This window comes from Adiantum capillus-veneris, chromosome 11 (genome assembly GCF_014529385.1).
Source record: "Adiantum capillus-veneris isolate H3 chromosome 11, ASM1452938v2, whole genome shotgun sequence".
Classification (NCBI taxonomy): domain Eukaryota; kingdom Viridiplantae; phylum Streptophyta; class Polypodiopsida; order Polypodiales; family Pteridaceae; genus Adiantum; species Adiantum capillus-veneris.
Window position 1 is genome coordinate 769,308 of NC_140941.1, and position 25,931 is coordinate 795,238.

The following is a 25,931-nucleotide window of genomic DNA, read 5'->3' on the forward strand; positions in this document are numbered from 1 at the left end:
GTACTTTGTGACTATGAAGCATGGCATGATAGAAAGCCATTTATTGATCACATGTGTGTTTTTGGTTGTTTAGCTTATGCTTTGGTGCCACAAACGTAGCGCAAAAAAATGGATGATAAGGCTGTCACAAATGCATTGTGTTGGTTATAGTACGAAGAGAAAATGTTAGAGGTTATACCATCCACAAACAGAACATATCTTGGTGTCACGAGATGTTGTGTTTATACAACCCTTGTTGTCATGTACTAGAGACAATAATGTAAGCTCATAGGACATTTATGATAGTTTGTTGCCTCTTTTCAGTGGTGGAAACTTACATGTAAATTCCAATAAGGCAAATGTACAACCTATGGGGGTTTCTAAAAATGCTACAAATCAGCCTATTTTTAATGCAGATGTACATGATGTACTTGATGTGGAAAGGGTTGAGAATGAGCAGGTTAGAGGTATGCCAAAATTACTGGTGCATACTTTGCATGACAATAAATTGGATGCACCTTTGTCTAGTCGTACTTGTTCAGGTTCCTACCATGCATCTTATGCATCAGATTGTTATGCTTTAGCTGTTTCTAGCTTATGTGATGTAGAGGAACCTCTGTCTTTTGATGAAGTGCAAAAAATTGGATGGTTGCCATGCAATCAGAATTTGATGCACTTATTAAAAATGACACATGGACTTTGTGATTTGCCACCTAGAAAAAAGGCCATTGGTACAAAGTGGTTTACAAGTTGAAACATAAGACGAATGGTGAGATTGATCGCTAGAAGACTCGACTTGTTGAAAAAGGTTATGCACAATAGAAAGGCATAGAGTAGGAAGAGAATTTTGCTCCCACTTGTCATATGACTACTGTGCATTTTCTATGTGTGTCGGCATCTCATTTTGGATGGGATGTACATCAATCAGATATTGTTATTGCTTTCTTGAATGGTGACATATTTGAGGAAGTTTATGTAGTGCAGCCTCACGATTTTGTCATTAAAGGGCAGGAAGATAAAGTATGCAAATTAATAAGAAATCTTTGTATGGGTTGAAGCAATCTCCTCATACTTGGTACGAGAAAGCTGACACTCATTTGGTTAAACGAGGGTTTTGTAATAGTCCAGCAGAAAGAAATTTGTAAAATGTAAAATATGAGGGTGATGTACTTCTCATTGTTTTTAATGTTCATGGTTTGTTGATCATTGGACCCAATGAGACACATATTGCTGAGTTTAAGGCTGATATGAATGCTACTTTCAAGATGAAAGATTTGGGGTTGTCACATCATTACTTGGGCATACAGTTTAAGTAGTGTGAATGTAATAGAAATGGCCTATAAATTTTGAGATTAGCGGAATTAGGAGAATTGGAGTGAGCATTTTTGTGAGACTACTTTGAGAAAATAGAGGGTGAACTTAATTAGTGGTAGCAACATAACCATAACAATTAATTAACTTGGCATGAACAATACTTTTGCAAGAGAGAGAGTTTAGAGAACTTGACAACAGTTGAGGACCGGATTTATGTGGAGCCGATCCCCCCTCCAATAGGCTTTTGTATTATAGATTCTCCCATCAAGAGAGACTTGGTACAATACAATCTTTGTGTTCCTTATGACCTAGGTGATGCAATGAAGATGGAAAGCTTCATGCATCACGAGCATGACATAGACTTTGTAGAAAGCATTAACCATCCCCAGTCTCAGTCCCAAGGCCTCAAACACCTTCAAAGGTGGAGAGAGTGGGGAATGAGGGTAGGGAAGAGGAAGAAGAAGTAACATACGAGAAAGAATTAATTACGCACTTATCATCACTCTTTTTGCATTGCATAGCATAATAGCATAGTAATGAAGATGGAGAAGATGGAAAGCTTAAGCATTGGAGCATGGCTCTTGGTTGGATTTGCATTCCATAGCCAAGAGTGTTGGTGTAGGCTCTCAACTTCTCTACAAGCTTGGAGAAGGAGATGGAGCTCTTGCACTTTGCAATTCGCACAATGAGAGTGTGTTGGGGGGGGGGGGGGGGGGGGGAAGAGTATACCCCCCAAGCTAGCCCCCTCCTTGCTTTTGTCGACCCCCTCTTTAAGCACTAGCTTGCACTTGATTGGACCTCCTCAAGCCTGGCCAATCACATGCTTAGTGCATATCAAGCAAGCATGCTAGCCTTGGGACAAGTGTCCCCCTTTCCCCTTTGAGAGAGAGGACTTGATAAATGCATAAATAATTAATTTAATTAACTTAATTATCATTGGACCCCTCGGGAGGCCAACCAATAAGCTTTAGGCACACTATGAGGGCAACATGAAGAGGAGCTTGGCAAGTGTCCTATTTGCTTTCTTTGTACCAAGCTTTCCTTGTGTGAGGGTGTGTGTGTATTCTCTTTCTAGCTCCTACAAAGAGGGATCACCCCCTCATGAGTAGGGATGTGCTTTGACTTTTTGAACACCTTAACCTCTCAAGCACCTTAGTCATGGAGCACCTTAGCACCTTATTCATTAAGCACCCCAAGCACCTTAGTTAGCAAGCACGATACGCACCTCAAGCACAACCCTAGCTTACCTAAGGTCCAAGGCTATTTACACTAACTATTGGAGGTCTTTAATGAAGCTACCCTAAGGTCTTTTAAGATCCATTAGCCTTGCTCTTTGATAGACCATCTCCCGTTTGGACCCCTTTAACCTTGGCCCCGTGTTGAGATAGATCCATAAGCACATGTCTATATCCTAACCCTTGTTCCCGCTTATTCTCCCACATTAAAAGACCAGTTTAATATGAGAAAATCATTTGTGTTGGTTAGAAATTAGATTTTATGACAGTGATGGTGGTATTGCCTTGTGCCAAACAAGTTACATGAAGACATTGCTATGTAAGTTTGGATTTGAGGACTACAAACCTACTGGTACTCCCATGAAAAGAGGTTAAATTGAGTCTTCACGATGTTGGTGATCTTGCCGATGTCACTTTTTACCAAAACGCTGCTGGATGCCTTATTTATGTATGCAATACAATGCCGGATATTCAATTTGCAGTCTCACAAATTAGAAGATTTAGGCATAGCCCAGAGTCTAAGCATTGGCAAGAGGATTTTTTGCTACTTGTGTGGCACTTTTCATCTTGGCTTGTTTTATCCCAAGGGGGGACCATTGCCACCCTTACATGTTTTTTTAGACTCAAATTGGACTGGTTGTTTTAAGATACACGTGTCCACAAGTGGTTTTTGTTTCATGCTCAACAGTTCATGCATATCATGGTTGAGAAAGAAGCAACCTACTGTGGCCACTTCTAATTGTGAGGCTGAGTACAAGGCAGTCTTCACAGCTGTGGTTGAGTGTGTATGGCTCAGATGCCTTATGGATGATTTGGGTGTTGTACATGACATTGCCAACATCATCTACACTCACAGTCAGAGCACATTGGCAGTTGCGAGGATCCCAATTTTTCATGCTAGCACAAAGCACATTGAGGTGCATTACCACTATGTCAGGGAGAGACTCTCAGTAGGAGAGGTCAACTTGGCTTATGTGACAACACATGACAACCTTGCATATATGTTCACAAAGGTATTGCATCGTGATAAGTTTGAAGATTTCCACAAATCTTTGGCCTTACTCCCCTTTGTGGATTGATCATGCACTCAAGACATGGCACTCCCTTTATATTATGTGCCAACTGTTGTTCACTGCATCACTCCAAGGGGGGATTTGTTACCATATACATGTGGTAGTGATGTGTGTGAACACACTTAGGACCACCGGGGAATTTTTCCCTCACTATAGGCTTTCCCCCCATGCATAATATATACACCCATCACTCCAGGGATAGCACTAAGCAATACATACTCTCTGTTGTGTGCCTTGAGCTTCTTCATCTTCTCCAGCTATGTGTGTTTCCTTGCAACCCTATTCCCAACATTTACAATGACTTCCATGAAATCTTAGTGAAGCGATTGAAGAATTCTTTTCCTACAAAGCCATTCACAAAGTTCCTAATAGATTTGATGGATTAAAAGAATCTTGCAACAATTGTAGAGTTTTCTATAACATTATAATAACCTATTGAGTGCTGATAAGGTCTTCTATAAGTATTTAGTGAAGTTTAAAAATTGCTCTTTTAACAATGAAAAATGGTTGATGGAACCTCAACTTAGCTAAAAAACTTCTACCAAACTTAAAACCTTTGTCACACTTTATTCTCTCCTCAGGAGGTTTTTTCTTCTCTCCTGGAGTTTTTTTTGGACATGTGTATATGTTCATCATTCTAGGGTAGCTTTTGTCTTTGTATCAACACAGCCACTACTTCTATTTCTTGTGTTGTGTTTCCACATGGAGCATCCCCTTATTCTTCTCCATCTTTGCATGCATTACTCTAATTATGTTTCTGCCACAATGGCCTTGAAGAAGGATTTTGCACCTTGGGTAGCATTGCAAGCCCCCTCCTAGCTTACTTTCTCAAATTGGTCATATATTTGGTGAGTGTCTTAAAGTAGAAATAACTATTGGGTAAGCTTGCAGGGCTTATTTCATCCTTTGTTTCCACCAATGGAAGTACTGAATAGGCAACTTCGTTCTTTTGGCAGTGAAAATTTCTACAAAACACGAATTTTGCAGTCTTTTGTTGGTTGTGCTATATAGCACACACTAGTTTTGTGTAGTTTTTCTCTACATAGGCAACTTTTTCATAGATGCAATCACCAATCATGGCTGACAATAAGAGTGTTCTTCGCATGTGCTCTCGTATGGGAAAATTAGATGGAAATAACTACCCACTATGGGTATACATGATGCAACATGTTATTTTTGGGGCGTTTGGAGAATTGTGCATAGTTATGCTGCAATAATCACGTTTTATGGATATTTTGTAGATGGTGATGCATGTTCTAGCAATTCTACTACTAGAGTTGGTTTTTTCCTATGCTGATAAGTCTTATTGGGATACTAAAGATGCACAGATTCATGCATTAGTTGTACTCTCTATTAAACATTCCATTACTTCATAAATTCTCTTAACAAAATTGCAAAATGGACATAGGATAGAATAGCTACTTTGTATGAAAAACGTAAGGAGGAAAAAGTTATTTACCTGTGTAGGAGAATCAAAGGCTGTGTGCGAGGAGGAGGATACGGATGTATTTCTTGAGAGATTAAAGAACTAAGGAACGAATTGATTGCTATTAGTGATGCCATTCTTAATGGTTCCCTTGTGTAGACAATCCTTCAAATGCATTGCCAAATTCTTATTAGGTTGTTGCCTTCCCTCGGAGACTTTTGATAGAGATTTAGCCTGATGTTATGAATTTTAATTTGACGGTCTTTTCTTTGAATTGCTACAAGAGTTTTAGTCTAGGAAAAGAAATGCTACGTAGCATGCAATGGAATGGGCATTTGTGGCTTCTCAAAAGAAAATTACTAATACTACCACGTCTAACACTTTGGTCATATTTTTTGCACTAAGAATTCCATTTCTATTGCTTATTTGGACAACAAGCCTACAATCGCCTGCGCTGCTTTAAGCCAATAGGTTTGTGATGTCTAGTGATAAGGGGGGGGGAATTCCATTATTGCAAGGCAAAAGATGACCTCATTAAGAAACATCATAAGCATAAGGCTAAGGAGGCTTGTAAGAAGGGGCAAACACAACTATTGAAAATGCTCCCTCAAATGTAGATATGGCAAATGATGTCTAGGATGCAATATGAACCTTCCATACATAGTGTCATTATGACCCATTTGTTCATGATGCACATGTACTATAGGCTTTGTGGATCATATGCGGGACTTTAAGAGTGGTGCAACCAAGCACATAATGTCTCATCGTGATTTGTTCACCTATCTCAATACTATTCCTACTAGGAATACTATCACATGCACCAAAAATGCATCATATCTAGTTAAGGGAGTGAAAAACTGCAGTAACACTTGGTGATTCTTTACATCTTCATGGGGTTAACAAGAATATTTTGTATGTATCTCTACACATGCAAAACTTAGTAAATTTCTAGATGACAAATGTACTATGTATAAGGCCAGTTGTGGTGATACCAGTGTGGCATTGAGAGCTTTTTTATGTGGGCTACAAACTCAATCATTTAGCGTGTACAATTACTGATTCTAATGCGTTGTCACATGCCGTGCATGTTTTGGGACATCCACATTTTCCTACTTTTTTGTGTTTGTAGAAATTTAATATGGTTGCTTTGTTGCCCCCTCTCGAGACACCATTGAACCATGTGTGTGAAGGTTACATCTTGGGCAAAATGCAGCATTCTAAGTTTCGGAAGGATGGTTATGTATAAGCTACTTGCAAGTTGCAACTTATCCATAGTGAACTTTTGGGGTATGATGCATGCTCAATCTTTTGGGAACCATTTGTACTTCGTTATTTTTACTGATAAATATGGCTAAAAATGTGCAGGGCTAAATTGTGGGCATCCTCCATTTTGATTGAGGGAGGGAGTTAAAAGATTTGAACGCATTATTGATGAGTTGTGGGAGCTTGCTTGTCTGAACAACCTAGCCAGATGGAGAGGGCATGCCTTTTGACTTTCCATTTTCCATGGTCCATATGTTTACGACCGGACCTTTCCCTTCACTTTCCCTTATGCCTCTCATTCACAATGCTCCTCACTTCAAATGAATTTCATTTCCTTGAAATTGTCAAAAGCAACTACCTTCATCATCAAAGGACGCCCTCATGCCAGAAGGGATCAACAGCCCAAGGTCACCAACGGTTCTCAACCCTCATTTCCCAAACGAGAACAATTGTGGCTCAAGGGGCTTGAACCCACCACCTCAATCTTGAGGCCAAGGCTATACTATTGTAATGGCGTGCACGATTCTGTCATATAAAGTATGCGGTAGCCATCTAGACATCTTAGTTCACTCAAGCTTCAGAGAGAGTTCCCATTAAGTTCACTATGGATAAGTTGCAACTTGCAAGTAGGTTTCGTTGCACACTCGTGTGTTGACATCGAGTTGATAAAATCCATCGGACGGGGAAGAGAGGGCACGCGGGGATCGTTGGGGTGGGCTGTCACTTTAGTTTTTAGTCTCGAGGATTATGGAATACTTGATTGTGGAAGACTTTGAAATGGTTATAGGATCAAAGGACGGATTACCGGACCGCAGGTCCACCAACAAGATGCTCAATACATGTGGCAAACAACGACAAGCAAACGTCTTCTTGAGGAAGAGCTCATTGCAGGCCGGCCTTCCCCTCATGATTCATGAATCATGATGCAGCAGGTGAAGCTATGCACAAGTAATGATAGTAGGACAAGAACTCAGAAAGACAAAATGAAGCTGCCCCTGCTTGGGGTCGTGGTCTGGACGTTGCTATGCACAGCACGAAGCAAGGCTCAGCAGGCCGAGTATAAACCACCTTTCATGTACCTGCTTACATGTGGTGCTCCCTTCAATAGCAGCATCACTGTCGATAATCGCCCATGGGTCAGCGACGTCCCCTCTCCCTACCTATCATCAACATCCAAATCCATTTCAGCTTACAGTAATCAAAGCATCCTCACCTCACCAGCATCCCCCCTCGCTCCTCTCCTCTCAGCCGCCCGCATCTTTACCACCGCAACGAGCTACTCCTTTCCTGTTTCACCTGGTCGTTATTGGGTCCGCCTATACTTCTACCCCTTTGCTTACCAGCAATTTGATCCGTCGATGTCTGTTTTCTCTGTCACTGCTAACTCTTACAGTCTCTTCGTCAATGTCAACATCTTGGGTGCCATTGCTTCAGACAATTACACCTCAGGTTACCTGTTCAAAGAGTATTCCATCAATGTCAGCGGCGAGACTCTGATGCTTACTTTCATCCCCAACAGTACGGAACTTGGGTATGCGTATGTAAATGCCATAGAGGTGCTTTCCATGCCCTCCAACCTTTTTACTGATGACACAAGTCCCTTGGGCACGAACTCACCGATGCCAATAGGTGTGCCACATGCAGCGTTGGAGACTATGCATAGAGTGAATGTGGGAGGGGCTGCCCTGACCCCAATAAATGATACAAAAGGTCTTTTCAGGTCATGGCAGGCCAATGAGACTTTCCTATTGTCACCTGTAGGAGTGGAGAGCATTGATACTGACAGCATATTAATCAAATACGAGACCGTTCCTTCGATGCTGATTGCGCCTGCTATTGTATATAGCACTGGCCTCCAGGTGAGCTTCTCACCCACATCTTATCCACTTGGCTTGAATCTTTCCTTTGTTCTCCCTGTCCAGGAAAACTTTGTTTATGTGGTGCGGCTTCACTTCTGTGAACTTGTGTATGCATCTGGAGGGAAAAGGGTTTTCAATGTCTATCTGCAAAACCAGACAGGATTTGCGGCGCTTGACCTTGGGCTTGTTCAACCTGGACAAAATCATGCTTATTACAGAGACTTCTCCCTCCGATTGTCTTCAGGAGAGACCAAGCTTTGGATTCAGGCAGGGCCTCCATCCCACTCCACCACTTTACCTTTTAACCATGCTATTCTCAATGGAATTGAGGTGTGGAAAATGAACAATTCTGATGGGAGCCTGGATGGACAGGGTGCAATACAGATAGTGGTACGACCATCATCAACCTCAAAGCACAAACTTGGCCCTATTGTTGGAGCTACTGTTGGCGGAATGGCTGCCTTGTTGCTGATATTTGTAGGCATCGTCTTCTTGAAGGTCTCCAGGACAAAAAGAAAGCATAAATCTGCATGGGCCCTCTCCACACATGATGAGCTCTTATCAAGTAAAGCAACAGCTAGCTCTCACAAGAGTAACTCCAGGGCCTTATCAGTGACACCGTCAACTACTATAGGCCGGCATTTTACACTCGTCGAGATGCTCGATGCCACCAACAACTTCGATGAGTCGCAAGTGATTGGGTGTGGGGGCTTTGGGAAGGTGTATTTTGGAGAGCTTGATGATGGTGTGAAGGTCGCTGTGAAGCGGGGTAGCCAGGAGTCTCAACAAGGCATTGCAGAGTTTGAAACAGAGATTAATATGCTTTCCAAGCTACGCCATCGACACCTGGTATCTTTGATTGGACACTGTGATGAGCAGAATGAGATGATCTTGGTATACGAGTATATGGCACGCGGGACTTTGCGCAGCCACCTCTATGGTCCTAATGTCGTGCCTTTAGCATGGAAAAAGAGGTTGGAGATTTGCATAGGGGCTGCCAGGGGGATTCACTACTTGCATACAGGGGCAGCTCAGAGTATCATACACAGGGATGTGAAGACAACCAACATTCTGCTGGACGAGAGCTTCGTGGCCAAGATGTCCGATTTTGGGTTGTCGAAGACGGGGCCAGCGCTAGATGAGACACATGTGAGCACTGCAGTGAAGGGGAGCTTTGGGTACTTGGATCCTGAGTACTTTCGCCGGCAGCAGCTGACAGAGAAGTCTGACGTTTATTCACTTGGCGTTGTGTTACTAGAAGTGCTGTGTGCACGACCGCCCATCAATCTTGGCCTTTCTGGGGATGAGGTGAATTTAGCAGAGTGGGCGATGCTCTGTAAGAGAAGGGGAAAGATTGAGAACATTGTGGATCCGCATGTTGCAAGCACTATAACTTTGAATTGTTTGGCTAAGTTTGCTGAAACTGCAGAGCAGTGCCTTGCGGATGAGGGCTTGAGCAGGCCTGCCATTGGGGATGTGCTTTGGAATCTGGAGTATGCATTGCAACTGCAAGAGGGCTCTTCTGAGATGGTATCAATGGTAGAGCTCTCTCCCTTGGTTGAGGGATCCACCACAAGAGTAGGGGAAGGTGATGGGCCCAACAAAGGAAGTGAGGAAGAGGAGGAGGATGGGAGAGCAGTCTTTTCACAACTAGTTTTCCCTCAAGGCAGGTAATGTTGCCTTTGCCTTGGATCAGCTTATGCCCATCTCTGTAAACAACCACTCTCAAAGAGGAGCACCCTCTCCTTCCTCAAGTATTCGGAGATAAGGTTTGCCTACATCTTCCTCATGCTTGGTGGCTTGTCTACATGTGGTGGAGCTGGAGCTCTGCCCAAACTTCTTTAAAGCAAGGACTCCTTGGGGCCTTGGAACTTTTGTCTTTTGCTCTGCTCTGCGGCACCTCTTTCAGGTAATGCAACCATTCTGGACACAAATTCCTCTCTAGCACCACCTGCATTGGTGACTATAAACCTTCCTCAAATCAATGTAAGCATGGCTTCATAGTAGCCTACCCACATAAAGCACCCTGGTCCCTGGTAGAGCTTGTATAGCACAGTACAACAAAAGAAAAAGTGCTCACCTATAAAATAAAAGCACCTTTTTACACGCTTTATGAGATGAGGGCAATTTTGGTCCTTAAATCTATATGTTTCTCTTTCTCTTTTACCAAAAGCCTAAGAGCTGAGTGCTGCCTTAGAGTGAGTGCCTCGCATTCCATTACCAAGGCGCTGACCTGAATAGTCACAGATGATGACACGCACTACTCGGTACAGATATATAAGATAAGAAAACAAATGTCCACTATCTCTAAGAGGCCTATATATATATATATATATATATATATATATATATATATATATACACATACATACATACATACACACACACACACACACACAAGGTGACGCTTAATGTCCCCCTTCAAGAAAAAGGGCATAGTTGGGGTGGTTGAGCTTTCATGATTTAACCCCTAGGTAGAGGGTTCTAGGCTCATGGGCTATGTTTGATGGCTGTTACCCACTTTGGCACTTCTCCACTGGAGAAGTATATATAATGTGGCTTAAATATTTCAAGGAAGGGGAGGGCATCCACATGTCACACATTGTTTGACTTCATCAAAAGCTTTATAAAACTTCTAATCTAAAATGTAGAAGCGAAGGGTGATATTGTAGGAAATGAAAAGCTTTTTAATGTAGAAGCGAAGGGTCATATTGCAGGAAATGTAAAGCTTTTTGGCAACGGAAAGTAGAAAGACTTTCTACTCTACATGAGGTAAGATGGGTAAACTCCAACACTGGCCTAAGGTTCTAAGATGCTTAAAAACTGAAGGCCAAGTGACTCTTTTGTAGGTTTTTTAAGCCATTTGTTCTACCTCTTTTTTATAAATGTCATTCAAAGTCACTTATTAACAAATTACTTAAGTGACTATTCATATGTCTATATCTATATGCTTAACACTAGGTTGGTAATGGGATACTTATATTTGACGGGACACTTTTATTTTTTCTAAGTACCATTTTCCTTGTATTATTTGGAGTTTCAAAAAGAAACTTTTAGTGTCACATGGCTTATGAGTTGAAAAAAACTTGATATTTTTTTAGGCGACTAATTCCACCTTTAATTTTATTCTTGCAAAGCATTTCTGAACCTAAACCGTGTAAAAAAACGTGTGCTCTTTTTTTGTCTTTTTTCAAAGAATTGCACCTACAACACATGAAAACTCATCTTTGTGAGATGTATAGTGCTAAAGAATTGGCCTTACTAGTTATCAACATATTTGCATGCTTGTAAGGAGAGTCAAATTGTTATTGCGAAAGCTATGCCAAAAATACAAGAATTTCATAATTCTATTTTTTTGGGTCAAATTTTTACACTTTCATGATTTTTTTGTGACTTTAATAAAATCCAAAGACATTTTTGATTATGCACATGGGTTTCATAACATGAAACCATTCTTCCTTGAGTTTTGGGGCACCCAATATCCCATAAAACGAACTATACATTATGGAGTTTTTTTATTTAACAAGAATAAGGGCCATTCTACATTAACAACTTTAATCTTCATAGTATTCCTAATTTCAACGGCCAACTATGAAAACTTTGTAGCTTATCTCCATATCTAATCATGATCTCTAATTTTGCCTATATATTCAGCATTCTAGAGAAGATTGAAAATGTCAAATATTGGAGTGTAGTTTTTTCATGTTTGTTGTTTTAGTACTTTCGAATTATGCATAAAGTTGTAAATGGTGACTTTTTCTTTTGTTCTTGAAGTGATCCATGCCTACTTCTGAATGGAAAGTCCCATGGAGACCTAAGAAAATATGCACTTATCAGCACCAACGATAATCTTGGATAAGATGTCAGCAGAATGGGAAAAACGCAACTTTTTTGAACATATTATGTGCCTTAAAAAAAAATTGGTGAGGCTAAAAGAAAAACATGTTAGGATCACTAACTCATTGAAGTTTTTGGGAAAATTATGATATGGTATAGAAAAATCCTCAACCTTTTTAGTATGCAATTGATTGCAAAATTTTTTTCCGTTTTGAGCGAAATACTATGGTACATCAACTTTGGAGGCTTACCATGACCAGATAGTGAGAAGTTTTCAAAGTTTTTCCCATAAGTAGTGGTATTAAACTTCAAGTACAAGAACGGATTAGCAAAAATAAATGGATCTCCTATGAGTTTGAAGTTTTTTTTTCAAAACCCTAAAAGGGCACTTTTATGTCCCGTTAAGTTACAAACCTAGTGTTACGTGATTGTACAGTGTAAGTGAGGGTATGCATGCAACTATTGACCTGCCTAATCATGCATGTCTTTCTAGAGGCTCACAAAGTATTACCATATACATGTGGTAGTGATGTGTGTGAACACACTTAGGACCGTCGGGGCATTTTTTCCTCTCACTAGAAGGTTTTTTCCCCGTGCATTGCATATACGTCCATCACTCTAGGGATATCTTATCTTTCCATTACACACCAAGAAAAACACTCTTTGTTGTGTGCCTTGAGCTTCCATCGTCTTCTCCAAGCTAAATGTGTTTTTTTTGCAACCCTAATTCCAACAATTGGTATCAGAGTAGGTTGCATCCTCCCGGGCTTAGTCGCCAGCACGTGCCTGCTCACTTTCTCCGATTTCTGTGAGCTTTGGCGAGCGTTCACAGGTCGTCAAATATTTTGAGAAAACTCGTAAAGTTTGGTTTGCTCATATTTTTTATTTGGGCTATTTCGGCCTCCGTTTCCACTACAAACAGTACTGCGCATGCTATTTCTTCATTTTGTGCAAAATTTTTGTCAGTGTCGTTTTCTACGTAATAGGTCCTATTGTCTTCTACGGTTTGTGTTATATAACACGTGTAGTTCCTGCTTTGTTTCTCCTCTTTTGGGAAGTTTTCACATCACGTATATCATTCTCCATGGCTGACAACAACACAGATGTGTTCAAGATGTTTGCTGAGGAGGACAGATTGGATGGGGACAATTACCCTATGTGGGCTTACATGATGCAACATGTCCTTGTGTGAAAGGGCGTTTGGAACATTGTGCAGGCCATTGGTGTACGTCCTAGTTCTGAGGATGTAGGCGATGTTGAGGATGTTGTAGGTTTTGGTGGCAGGATTGCTCTTGCCAGAGCTGTTTTGCCTACAGTTGAGCAAGCTCATTGGGATGTAAAAGATGCACAAGCTCATGCATTGATTGCATTGTCTGTGAAGCGCACTAGTACTACTCACATACGTTCAACGAAATCTATAAAACATGCTTGGGATATTTTGACTGGTCTTTATGCAAGTCGCAATGAGGCAAAAATTGCATTGCTGCGTAAAGAGCTGGAGCCGAAGATTATGCATGAGGAAGATGATATGGACACTTCTCTTGCTGGTGTCAAGGATATCAATGAGCAACTTATTTCTGCAGGTGAAGTCATTTCAGACAATTGCCTTGTGCAGACTGTTCTTGATGTTTTGTCAGATTCTTTCCAGATTTTTGCTAGTACCTGGAGACTTATGACCCAACGAAATCATGAAGTTTTCAAGTTTGATGCATTATGCACATTGCTGTTGCAAGAGTCACTTTCCAGAAAAAAATAGGACTAGAGACAGCATGCAGTTGAACATGCTTTTATTGTTGCTCAAAGAAAAGGTGGTAACAACAATACAACCACTTCTCATGGTTCTTCTGCAAGTGAAAAATCACATGTTCCTAATGCTTCTTCTGGTAGCAACCTTTGGAAATTCTAGTGATAAGGGCAAAAAGAAGATTCGTTGCCATTACTATAAAGCTAATGATCATTTGATCAAGCAATGTCCTAAGTTGAAGGCCAAAGAGGCTAAGAAGAAAGAGGCTGGTTCCACTGCAAACGCTGGTTCCACTACAAATGCAGCTATTGTCGAGTCTTCTGTGAAAGGAGATTGTGATGCTGATATTGATGCAGAATGGGATTTTAGTGCAGAGTACACTTATGATCCTAATGTCCATGATGCATGTTTGTCAATTGTTGCAGATGCTCATGTGTGGTACTTTGACACTGGTGCTACAAAGCACATTACCTATCTCATCATGACTTGTTTACCTCTCTCGAGGATGTCCCTCATAGGAATTTTGTCACTTGTGCCAACAATGCCTCTTATCCGATCAAGGGAGTTGGAAAGATTGTGCTTACTACTGTAAATGGCGTTCTTTCACACTTGTTGATGAACTTATGTACTTGGGATCAAGAAGAATCTGTTGGAATTAGGGTTGCAGAGAAACACACACAGCTTGGAGAAGACGAAGGAAGCTCAAGGCACACAATAGAGAGTATGTTACTTAGTGTGCAATGGAAAGATAGATAGCCCTAGAGTGATGGGCGTATATACAATGCACGGGGGAACAAACCTCCTAAAGAGGGAAAAAATGCCCCGGCGGTCCTAGTGTGTTCACACACATCACTACCACATGTATATGGTAACAAATCCCCCCTGGAGTGATGCGGTGAACGAGAGCTGGCACAGGAGTAAAGGGAAGTGCCATGCCCTGAGGACAGGATTAGTCCACAAAGGGGAGTAAGCCCAAAGCTTTGCGGAAAGCTTCAAGCTTCTCACGAGACAATGCCTTTGTGAAAAGATCTGCAAGGTTGTCCTGTGTTGGCACATAAGCCAAGCTGATCTCTCCTGCTGAGAGCCTCTCCCTGACATAGTGGTAATGCACCTCAATGTGCTTTGTGCGAGCATGAAAAACTGGGTTCCTCGCAACTGCCAATGCGCTCTGACTGTCAGTGTAGATAGTGTTGGTAGTGTCCTGTCCAACACCCAAGTCAGCCATAAGGCGTCTGAGCCATACACACTCAACCGTAGCTGTGAAGACTGCCCTGTACTCAGCCTCACAACTCGAAGTGGCCATAGTAGGTTGCTTCTTGCTCAACCATGATATACATGAACTGCCAAGCATGAAACAAAAACCACTTGTGGACACTCGCTTGTCAAAACAACCAGCCCAATCTGAGTCCGAAAAAGCATGTAAGTCTGGCGGCAATGATCCCCCCTTGGGATAAAACAAGCCAAGATGTAAAGTGCCACTAAGGTAGCGGAAAATCCTCTTGACAGCCTGCCAATGCTTAGACCCTGGGCTATGCATAAATCTGCTGACCTGCGAGACTGCAAACTGAATATCTGGCCTCGTGTTGCATACATAAATGAGGCAGCCAACAGCAATTTGGTAAAGAGTGACATCAACAGGATCGCCAGCATCATGTAGACTCAACTTCAAACCTGTTTCCATGGGAGTGGCAATAGGTTTGCAATCCTCAAGTCCAAACTTACATAGCAATGTCTCTATGTAACTTTTCTGACACAAGGCAATACCACCATCACACTGCTTAAACTGTATACCCAAGTAATGATGCAACAGCCCCAAATCTTTCATCTTGAAAGTAGCATTCAAATCAGCCTTAAATTCAGCAATATGTCTCTCATTTGGTCCAGTGATCAGCAAATCATCAACATAAAGAACCACAATGAGAAATACATCATCCTCACGCTTTACATACAATGTGCTTTCTGTTGGACTGTTACGAAAGCCTCGTTTAACCAAATGAGTGTCAGCTTTCTCATACCAAGCACGAGGAGATTGCTTCAACCCATACAAAGCCTTCTTACATTTGCACACTTTGTCCTCTTGTCCTTTTATGACAAAACCGCGAGGCTGCGTTACATAAACTTCCTCAAATATGTCACCATTCAAGAAAGCAGTAACAATGTCTGATTGATGTACATCCCAACCAAAATGAGCTGCCAATGCACATAGAAAATGCACAGTAGTCATACGACAAGTGGGAGCAAAAGTCTCTTCATAATCTATGCCTTTTTGTTGTGCATAACCCTTTGCAACAAGTCGAGCCTTATGGCGATCGATCTCACCATCCGGCTTGCGTTTCAACTTGTAAACCCACTTCGTACCAATGGCCTTTTTGCCAGGAGGCAAATCACATAAAGTCCATGTGTCATTCTCTATAAGGGCATCATATTCTGATTTCATGGCAGCAATCCAATTTTCTGAATTCTGTGCTTCATCAAAAGACAGAGGCTCCTCAACATCATGTAAACTAGACACAGCCAAAGCATAACAATCTGATGCATAAGATGCATGGCGAGAGCCTGAACGAGTACGACTAGATAAAGGTGCATCCAATTTACTATCACGCAAAGTGTGCACCAGCCATTTTGGCATACCTCTAGCCTGCTCATTTTCAGCCCTTTCCTCATCAAGTACATCATGTACATCTGCATCAGTAATAGGCTGTTCTAAAACATTTTCAGAAACCCCATAGGCTGTACATTTGCCTCATTGGAACTTACATTCGTATTTCCACCACTGAAAAGAGGCAACAAAGTGTCATAAATGTCCTGTGAGCTTACATTACTGTCTCTAGTACATGACAGCAAGGGCTGAACAGAGTCTTCCACAAACACTACATCCCGTGAAACCAGAATACGTTTTGTTTGCGGATGATACAACCTGTAACCTTTGCTTTCAGCACTATAACCAACAAAAATACATTTGACAGCCTTATCATCCAATTTTCTGCGCTGCACTTGTGGCACCAAAGCATATGCCAAACAGCCAAAAACACGCATGTGCTCAATAGAAGGTTTTCTATCATGCCATGCTTCATATGGAGTAATAGACTGCAAAGCTTTCGTAGGACACCTGTTAAGTACATAAGTGGCACACATGATGGACTCAAGCCAAAAAGAATGCGGCAAAGCTTGACTTTTGACCATACATCGTGCCATTTCCGTTAGTGACCTGTTTTTCCTCTCAGCAACACCATTTTGCTGAGGTGTATAAGGCACTGTACATTGGTGTTTTATCCCACGACTAGCCAGAAATGCATTAAATTCATGAGACATATACTCCCCCCCTCGATCGGAACGGAGGGTGCCCATAGTACATTTTGAGACATTTTCAACCATAGCCAAAAATTGTTTGAAGCACATAAAAACTTTGGACTTCGCTTTAAGCGGAAATACCCATGCATGCCTGGAGTAATCATCAATGAAAGTCACGAAGTACAGGTAATTGCCCAAGGACGGAGTTTGCATGGGCCCACAAACATCACTATGCACAAGCTGCAACCTGCATGTGGCCCTAACTGAACCATCCTTTGAAACTTAGAACGCTGCATTTTACCCAGAATACAGCCTTCACAAACATGTTTGACAGGTGCTTCAAGAGGCGGCAAAGAAGCAACCATATCAGATTTTTGCAAACGCAGCAAACTGGCAAAATTCAGATGACCAAAACGTGCATGCCAAAGTTTTGCATCTGAAATAGCCCTTGAATCTGCAACAGCATTTGCAAAATTTTGTCCACACTTGTCATACAAAGTGAGCTTATACAGCCCACGACACAAAAGCCCAGATGCAACAATTTCATCACCAAAACTGAGATCATGAACTGTACATCTGTCATCCACAAATTTGACTACAAGTCCAAGTCTAGCAAGTGCGGATACAGACAAGAGATTTTTCTTGATCCCAGGTACATAAAGTGCATCAACAAGTGTGAAGGAACTGCCATTAGCAGCAGTGAGCACAATCTTTCCAACTCCCTGAACTGGATAAGAGGCGTTGTTGGCACAAGTGACTGAATTCCCATGAGGGACAGACTCGAGAGAGGTAAACAATTCACGATGTGAGGTAATGTGCTTTGTAGCACCACTGTCGAAATACCACACATGTGAATCTGCAGCAACTGACAAGCATGCATCATGGAAATCAGGATTGTAAGTGCACTCTGCGCTAAAAGCCCATTCTGCATCAACATCAGCATCACAGTCTCCTTTCACAGAAGACTCAACAATGGCTGCATTTGTAGTGGAACCAGCATTTGCAGTGGTACCACCCTCTTTCTTCTTAGCCTCTTTGGCCTTCAACTTAGGACACGACTTGATCAAGTGATCATTGGCTTACAATAATGGCAACGCATCTTCTTTTTGCCCTTATCACCAGAATTGCCAGACGAAGTGCTGCCACCAGAAGCATTAGGAACAGAAATTTTGCCACTCGCAGCAGAACCATAAGAAGTGGCTGCATTACTGTTACCACCCTTTCTTTGAGAAGCAATAAAAGCCTATTCAATTGCACGCTGCCTAGTCCTGTTTTTTCTAGAAAGTGACTCTTGCAACAGCAATGTGCATAATGCATCAAACTTGACAACTTCAGGATTTCCTTGGGTCATGAGTCTCCAAGTACTAGCAAAAGTCTGGTAGGAATCTGGCAAGGCATCAAGAACAGTCTGCACAAGGGAACTGTCCGAAATGACTTCACCTGCAGAAATGAGTTGCTCATTAATATCATTGACACTAGCAAGGAAAGTGTCCATATCATCTTCCTCATGCATAATCTTCGACTCTAGCTCTTTACGCAGCAAAGCAATTTTAGCCTCATTGCGGCTTGCATAAAGACCTGCTAGAATATCCCAAGCCTGTTTTGCAGATTTTGCTGAACGGATGTGAGGAATAATGGTGCGCTTCACAGACAATGCAATCAATGCATGAGCCTGCGCATCCTTAACATCCCAACGAGCTTGTTCTGACGTAGGCAAAACAACTCTAACAGTTGCAATCCTTGCAGCAAGACCTGCAACATCCTCAACATCGCCTACATCTTCAGAACTAGGACGTACATCAATGCCCTGCACAATGTTCCAGACACCTTTTGACACAAGAACATGTTGCATCATATAAGCCCACATAGGGTAGTTGTCCCCATCCAACCTGTCCTCAGCAGAAAACATCTTGAACACATCTGTGTTGTTGTTGTCAGCCATGGTAAATGCTGCACCTGATGTGAAAACTGCCCGAAAATAGGAGAAATGGAGCGGGAACAACTTGTGCTATATAGCACAAACCGTAGAAGACTATAAGGCACCTGTTATGCAGAAAACGGCACTGACAAAAAATCTGCACAAAATGACGAAATAGCCTGTGCAGTACTGCCCGTAGTGGAAACGGAGGCCGAAATGAGCCCAAATCAAAATTCTGAGCAGACCAAGCTCTTCGAGCTTGCCCAAAATACTTGTCGACCTGCGAACGCTCGCCAAAGCTCACTGAAATTGGAGAAAGTGAGCAGGCGTGTGCTGGAGCAGCTGGCGACTAAGCCCGGGAGGACGTGACTGCTCTGATACCAATTGTTGGAATTAGGGTTGCAGAGAAACACACACAGCTTGGAGAAGACGAAGGAAGCTCAAGGCACACAATAGAGAGTATGTTACTTAGTGTGCAATGGAAAGATAGATAGCCCTAGAGTGATGGGCGTATATACAATGCACGGGGGAAAAAACCTCCTAAAGAGGGAAAAAATGCCCCGGCGGTCCTAGTGTGTTCACACACATCACTACCACATGTATATGGTAACAGAATCTTCTATCTATATTTGCACTTGCTAGACTTAGACTAGTAGTCAAATTTGTGGATGACAGATTATAGTACATGATCTCAATTTCGATGATGAAAGCATTGCATCTGTATTTTATGTCGTGGGCTGTACAAGCTCACTTTGTATGACAAGTATGGTCAAAATTTTTCAAATGTAGTTGTGGATTCTAAGGCTATTTTAGAAGCAAAACTTTGGCATGCACGTTTTGAAAATCTAAATTTTGTTAGTTTGCTGTGTTTGCACGAATCTGATATGGTTACTTCTTTGCTGCCTCTTGAAGAACTTGTCAAACATGTTTGTGAAGTCTGTATTTTGGGTAAGATGCAACGTTTGAAGTTTTCAAAGGATGGTTCACAACTAGGGACACATGCAGGTTGCATAGTGATGTTTGTGGGCCCATGCAAACTCCGTCCTTGGGAAATTACCTTTACATCGTGACTTTCATTGACGATTACTCCAAGCATGCATGGGTGTTTCTGCTTAAATCAAAGTCCGAAGTGTTTATGTGCTTCAAACAATATCTAGCTATGGCTGAAAATGTTTGAAAATGTACTATGGGCACCCTCCGTTTCGGTCGAGGGTGGGAGTATATGTCTCGTGAATTTAATGCATTTCTGGCTAGTTGTTGTGGGATAAAACACCAATGTACAGTGCCTTATATGCCTCAGAAAGATGGTGTTTCTGAGAGGAAAAACATGTTACTTACGAAAATGGCACGATGTATGGTCAAAAGTTAAGCGTTGCCGAATTCGTTTCGGCTTGAGGCCATCATGTGTGCCACTTATGTACTTAACAGGTGTCCTAAAAAAGCTTCAAAGTCTATCACTACTTATGAAGCATGGCATGATAGAAAGGCTTCTATTGAGCACATTCATGTTTTTGGATGTTTGGCATATGCTTTGGTGCCACAAACACAACGCTGAAAATTGGATGATAAGGCTATCAAATATATTTTTGTTGGTTATAGTGCCGAAAGCAAAGGTTACAGGTTGTATCATCCACAAACAAAGCGTATCTTGGTCTCACGGGATATTGTGTTTGTGGAAGATTCTGCTCAGCCCTTGTTGTCATGTACTAGAGATAGGAATGTCAGCTCATAGGACATTTATGACACTTTGTTGCCTCTTTTTAATGATGAAAGTTCAAATGTAAATCCCAATGAGGCAAATGTACAGCCTATGGGGGTTTCTGAAAATGTTACAGATCAGCCTATTACTGATGGATGTACATGATGTACTTGATGAGAAAACGGCTGAGAATGAGCAAGCTGGAGGTATGCCAAAATGGATGCTGCATACTTTACATGACAGTAAATTGGATGCACCTTTGTCTAGTCGTACTCGTTCACGTTCTTGCCATGCATCTTATGTATCAGATTGTTATGTTTTGGTTGTGTCTAGCTTACATGATGTTGAGGAACCTCTGTCTTTTGATGAAGCACAAAATTCAAAAAATTGGATGGTTGCCATGCAATCAGAATATGATGCAGTTATGAAAAATGACACATGGAATTTATGTGATTTGCCACCTGGAAAAAAGGCCATTGGTACAAACTGGGGCTACAAGTTGAAATGCAAGCCGGATGGTGAGATTGATCACTATAAGTCTCGACTTGTTGCAAAAGGTTATGCACAACAGAAAGGCATAGATTATGAAGAGACTTTTGCTCCCACTTGTCGTATGACTACTGTGCGTTTTCTATGTGCATTGAAATCTCATTTTGGTTGGGATGTACATCAATCAGACATTGTTATTGCTTTCTTGAATGGTGACATATTTGAGGAAGTTTATGTAACGTAGCGTCGCGGTTTTGTCAAGAAAGGACAAGAGGATAAAGTGTGCAGATGTAAAAAATATGTGTATAGGTTGAAGCAATCTCCTTGTGCTTGGTATGAGAAGGCTGACACTCATTTGGTCAAACGAGGTTTTCGTAACAGTCCTACAAAAATCATATTGTATGTAAAGCATGAGGGTGATGTACTTCTCATTGTGGTTCTCTACGTGGATGATTTGCTGATCACTGGACCAAATGAGAGACATACGGCTGAATTTAAGTCTGATTTGAATGCTACTTTCAAGACAAAAGATTTGGGGCTATTGCATCATTACTTGGGTATATAGCTTAACCAGTGTGATGGTGGTATTGCCTTGTGTAAAAAAAGTTACATATAGGCATTGTTATGTAAGTTTGGACTTGAGGATTGAAAACCTATTGCCACTCCCATGGAAACAGGTTTGAAATTGAGTCTTCATGATGCTGGTGATCTTGTAGATGTCACTCCTTACCAAAATATTATTGGATGCCTCATTTATGTATGTATGCAACACGAGGCCGGATATTTAGTTTGCAGTCTCACAAGTCAGCAATCTATGCATAGCCCAGGGTCTAAGAATTGGCAGGCTGTCAAGAGGATTTTCTGCTACTTGAGTGGCACTTTACATCTTGGATTTTTTAATCGCAAGGGGGGATCATTACCGCCAAACTTACATGATTTTTTGAACTCAGATGCTGATTATTTTGACATGCGAGTGTCCACAAGTGGTTTTTGTTTCATGCTTGGCAGTTCATGTATATCATGGCGGAGCAAGAAGCAACCTATTGTGGCCACTTCTAGTTGTGAGGCTGAGTACAGGGCAGTCTTCACAACTACGGCTGAGTGTGTATGGCACAGACGCCTTATGGCTGATTTGGGTGTTGACATTGTCAACACTATCTACAATGATAGTCAAAGCCTATTGGCAGTTGCAAGGAACCCAGTTTGTCATGCTCGCACAAAGCACATTGACGTGCATTACAGCTCTCATCAAGAGAGATCAACTTGGCCTATGTTCCAACACGACAACCTTGCAGATCTTTCACAAAGGCATTTTCTCGTGAGAAGTTTGAAGTTTTCTGCAAAGATTTGGGATTATTCGCCTTTGTGGATAGATCATAACCTCAAGGCATGGCACTTCCCTTTACTCTAGGTGCCATCTCTTGTTCATCATATCACTCCTAGGGGGGATTTTCTATCATATACATGTGGTAGTGGATGTGTGTGAACACACGTAGAACCGTCAAGGAATTTTTTCCCTCACTAGGAGGTTTTTCCCCCCTGTGTATTGTATATATGCCCATCACTCTAGGGCTATCTTATCTTTCCATTGCAAACTTAGAAAAACACTCCGTTGTGTGCCTTGAGCTTTCTTCGTCTTGTCCAAGCTGTGCATGTGTTTTCCTGCAATCCTAGTTCCAACACAAAGTTGCTAGTCTAGATTCCTAAGCTATACTAGACTGAGACTAATGATGACGTGTAGTAGTAGATTATCCATGTGGCTCAAGTACAATGCACTCATGATATCCCCCTGCTAAAGGTGAGACACAAGTGCCTAAATTCTACATGTGGGTGCTTTTTGTACTTTTGATGCAGAATGCTTCTCATGCTTGTGGATGCATCAACCGATGAAAACTGCCTCCAAACTTACGGATACTGCGAATGTAGGTATTTCTACAATGTGAACACAAACCATGCAAGTAACTAGATAGACTTACTATTATTGCAGAATGTCAGCCTTGATGCTGATTATGTCTTGCAAGAGCAAGTGCTATGACCCCAATAGCCCTGTTGTGAAAACATTGCAGGTGAAGATGGAAGTAAGGGTGCTCAAAGGTATTTCCAATGGTTCCATGTTGACAAAAGTGGATGCACGCTACATGCAAATGTGAATGCAAAAGAGGGTTAGGTATCCTTTCTCCAACTCCTTCTTTATCCGCATATGAGGCAAGAAAATCTTGGTAGAGATCTAGATCTTTTATATTCGATGTTGATCTTTTTTCATAATGATGAGGTTATGCCCAATGAATGATGGACTAAGAGTGGGAGCGGCTAATATCTATAGACAATAGGCATTAGTCCAAAACAAGGCCACAAAACTTCTTTGATATAGAGAGGAATCCTTGGGTTCTTGGTTCTTCTTGGGTTCTTGATTCTTCTCTTGAGTTTGCAAAACTGAAGCGCACCCAGATCTCTAATACCAATGTTAGGTGTAGTGGAAGGGTTTAAGGATTTTAGCTCACATCTAGTACTTTGCACAAACACAAGGTCATTTTACTTCTCTTGAAAGAAACCAAACTGAACACAATGAAAGAGAGAGAGAGAGAGAGAGAGAGAGAGAGAGAGAGAGAGAGAGAGAGAGAGAGAGAGAGAGAGAGAGAGAGAGAGAGAGAGAGAGAGAGAGAGAGAGAGAGAGAGAGAGAGAGAGAGAGAGAGAGCATAAGCATATCAAAGAGCTCCATGTTGTTAATATCTATCTGTGTCTCTAGGGAGCATACTCGCTCTACCTCAGTACGTTAGTATATAAATGTACAAAAGTGGGTGGGTGCCCATAGCTTGGGTGGTCGGGCAAGGAATAGAGGACTTTGGCCCAACATCCATCTGGATACAACTTTTGGCAGATTTTTCTATAGTATACACATTCTTGTGGAAATATGCATATTTGTACATAGAGAGCACTATTTTGTGATGTGTGTGCTCTTTTGAGAATGAGATCTCCACAAAGAATATTTTTTTACTACTTGCATCAATTTTGACACATGTTTGTGCATGGTGTTACTCATGTACATTGAGTTGCAAACATTGCCTACCATACATAATTTGTGGAGCCAAATTTTGGCATTTTTGGCAGTCCTGATCGTTTTTGAGACTCGGTTCAAAAGATAGCCCTTTTTTAGAATGAGCTATGCTCATGTCTAATAATCCTTCTGGAGGGTTGTTGGTGATGTTTTCTTTGAGCTAGAGTATTCTCGAATACTCTAGCTCAAAGGTATCTCAGTATTCTCGAATACTGAGATACCTTTGGTGATATAGGTCACTAGAGTTCTCTATTTTGGTATCCTTGGCCATAGGCTATGTGTAGAGAGGGATAGGTGAATTTAGAGTCGAGTTTGCAGTCTTTGGTTAGTTTTTGTCTTTGTTTAAGGAGACCCTACCTTCTTGTCATTTTATGGTCAATTTTATACGTTATTTGGGTTGAGTTTTGCTCCTTGTACAAAGGAGCATTTGCTGGATTTTTCTTGTGAGTCTATCCATGCATTTTTTGGCATTTAGAACATTGTTCTGGTTTGAGATTTCACTCCTATTACAGAGAAGGTTCTGCCAAAATTTTGTTAGGTTCTCATCATAGATTCTTGGCATTCTTGCCATAGTGTCAATTCTTACAATTATGGCCTCTTATTTTGAGAAAGACATTACAAAATACACAAGTTTGATGGCACAATTTTCCCATATGGAAAGACAAGATTCAATATGTGTTACCAAAGGGTGATGGGTACACGGTTGCATAGTGGAAAATACTTATTTCCAAAGCTAGATCCACTATTTGATGAGGCCTACCAAAGTCTCTGTACTTCATTATCATAAATGTTAAAGCCTTATGAGACAAGTTGTGGAAGATGTTTGAGAGCAAAATTTCAAGTAACAAGGTTTACTTTATGAAGAAGCTCATAGCTTTGTATGAAAAGAGGTGATACAGTTTTTGAATAATTAAACGCATTCAATACTTTTCAATCTATTAACGTCACAAGGACTTGATTTTGACAACTAAGTGTGGTCTATCTTCTTTTTGTGCTCTCTACCTTCCTCATGGGACATATTTTACACATCCATAAGCAACTCTTTTCCTAAAGGAAAATTGGCCTATGATGTTGTAGTTGCCAGTATTCTCATCGAAGAGATTTGCAGGAAGTCTATGGAGCATGCCAAGCAAGGTGATGTGTATGTTGCCAATGACAAAGGACAGAGAGGTTGCTCTCATAATCTTGCCAAAAAGCAAGGATTTGAAAAATTCTCATAGAAAATCTAGAGGTTCTTTGCACGATATTGAGTGCTATCATTACAAAAAAAGGGGCATTTAAACAAATACTATTGTGCAACATGGCAAAGAGATAAGAAAAAGTTTTAAGACAACAAGAAATCTGACAATGATGGAAAGAGAAAAGCTAAGATTGAGGAGCTCAATGTGCTAGAGTCTCCTAGGACTATAGATGTGCCTAAGGTCCGAACTTCCTTAGATGTTCTAATATTTACAACATACGTTAGTCCAAATGCTCTTGTTGTAGAAGATAGTAGCTTTGATATAATTGCGTCTAGATTTTGAAGCCAATTTCCATGTGGCACCTCATAGAGAATGGGTCTCTATGAGATGCCACATGGTTCTCTCCATATGTACATATTGGTTGTAACGATGCCTATGAGCTTGAGATACATGGTGTTGGATACATCAAGCTACTTCTACATAATGGCACGTAATTCATAGTCAAGAATGTCAAACACATTGCCAAGTTAGCATAGAGTTTGATATTTGATGGTCAGCTTGATAACT

The 25,931-nt window shown here is 41.3% G+C and overlaps 1 pseudogene; it reads left to right on the forward strand.

Moving 5' to 3' along the window:
* Positions 1 to 5,954: 5,954 nt before the first annotated feature.
* LOC147446790 (receptor-like protein kinase THESEUS 1 pseudogene) lies at positions 5,955 to 10,284 on the forward strand (annotated as a pseudogene).
* The last annotated feature ends 15,647 nt before the right edge of the window (positions 10,285 to 25,931 follow it).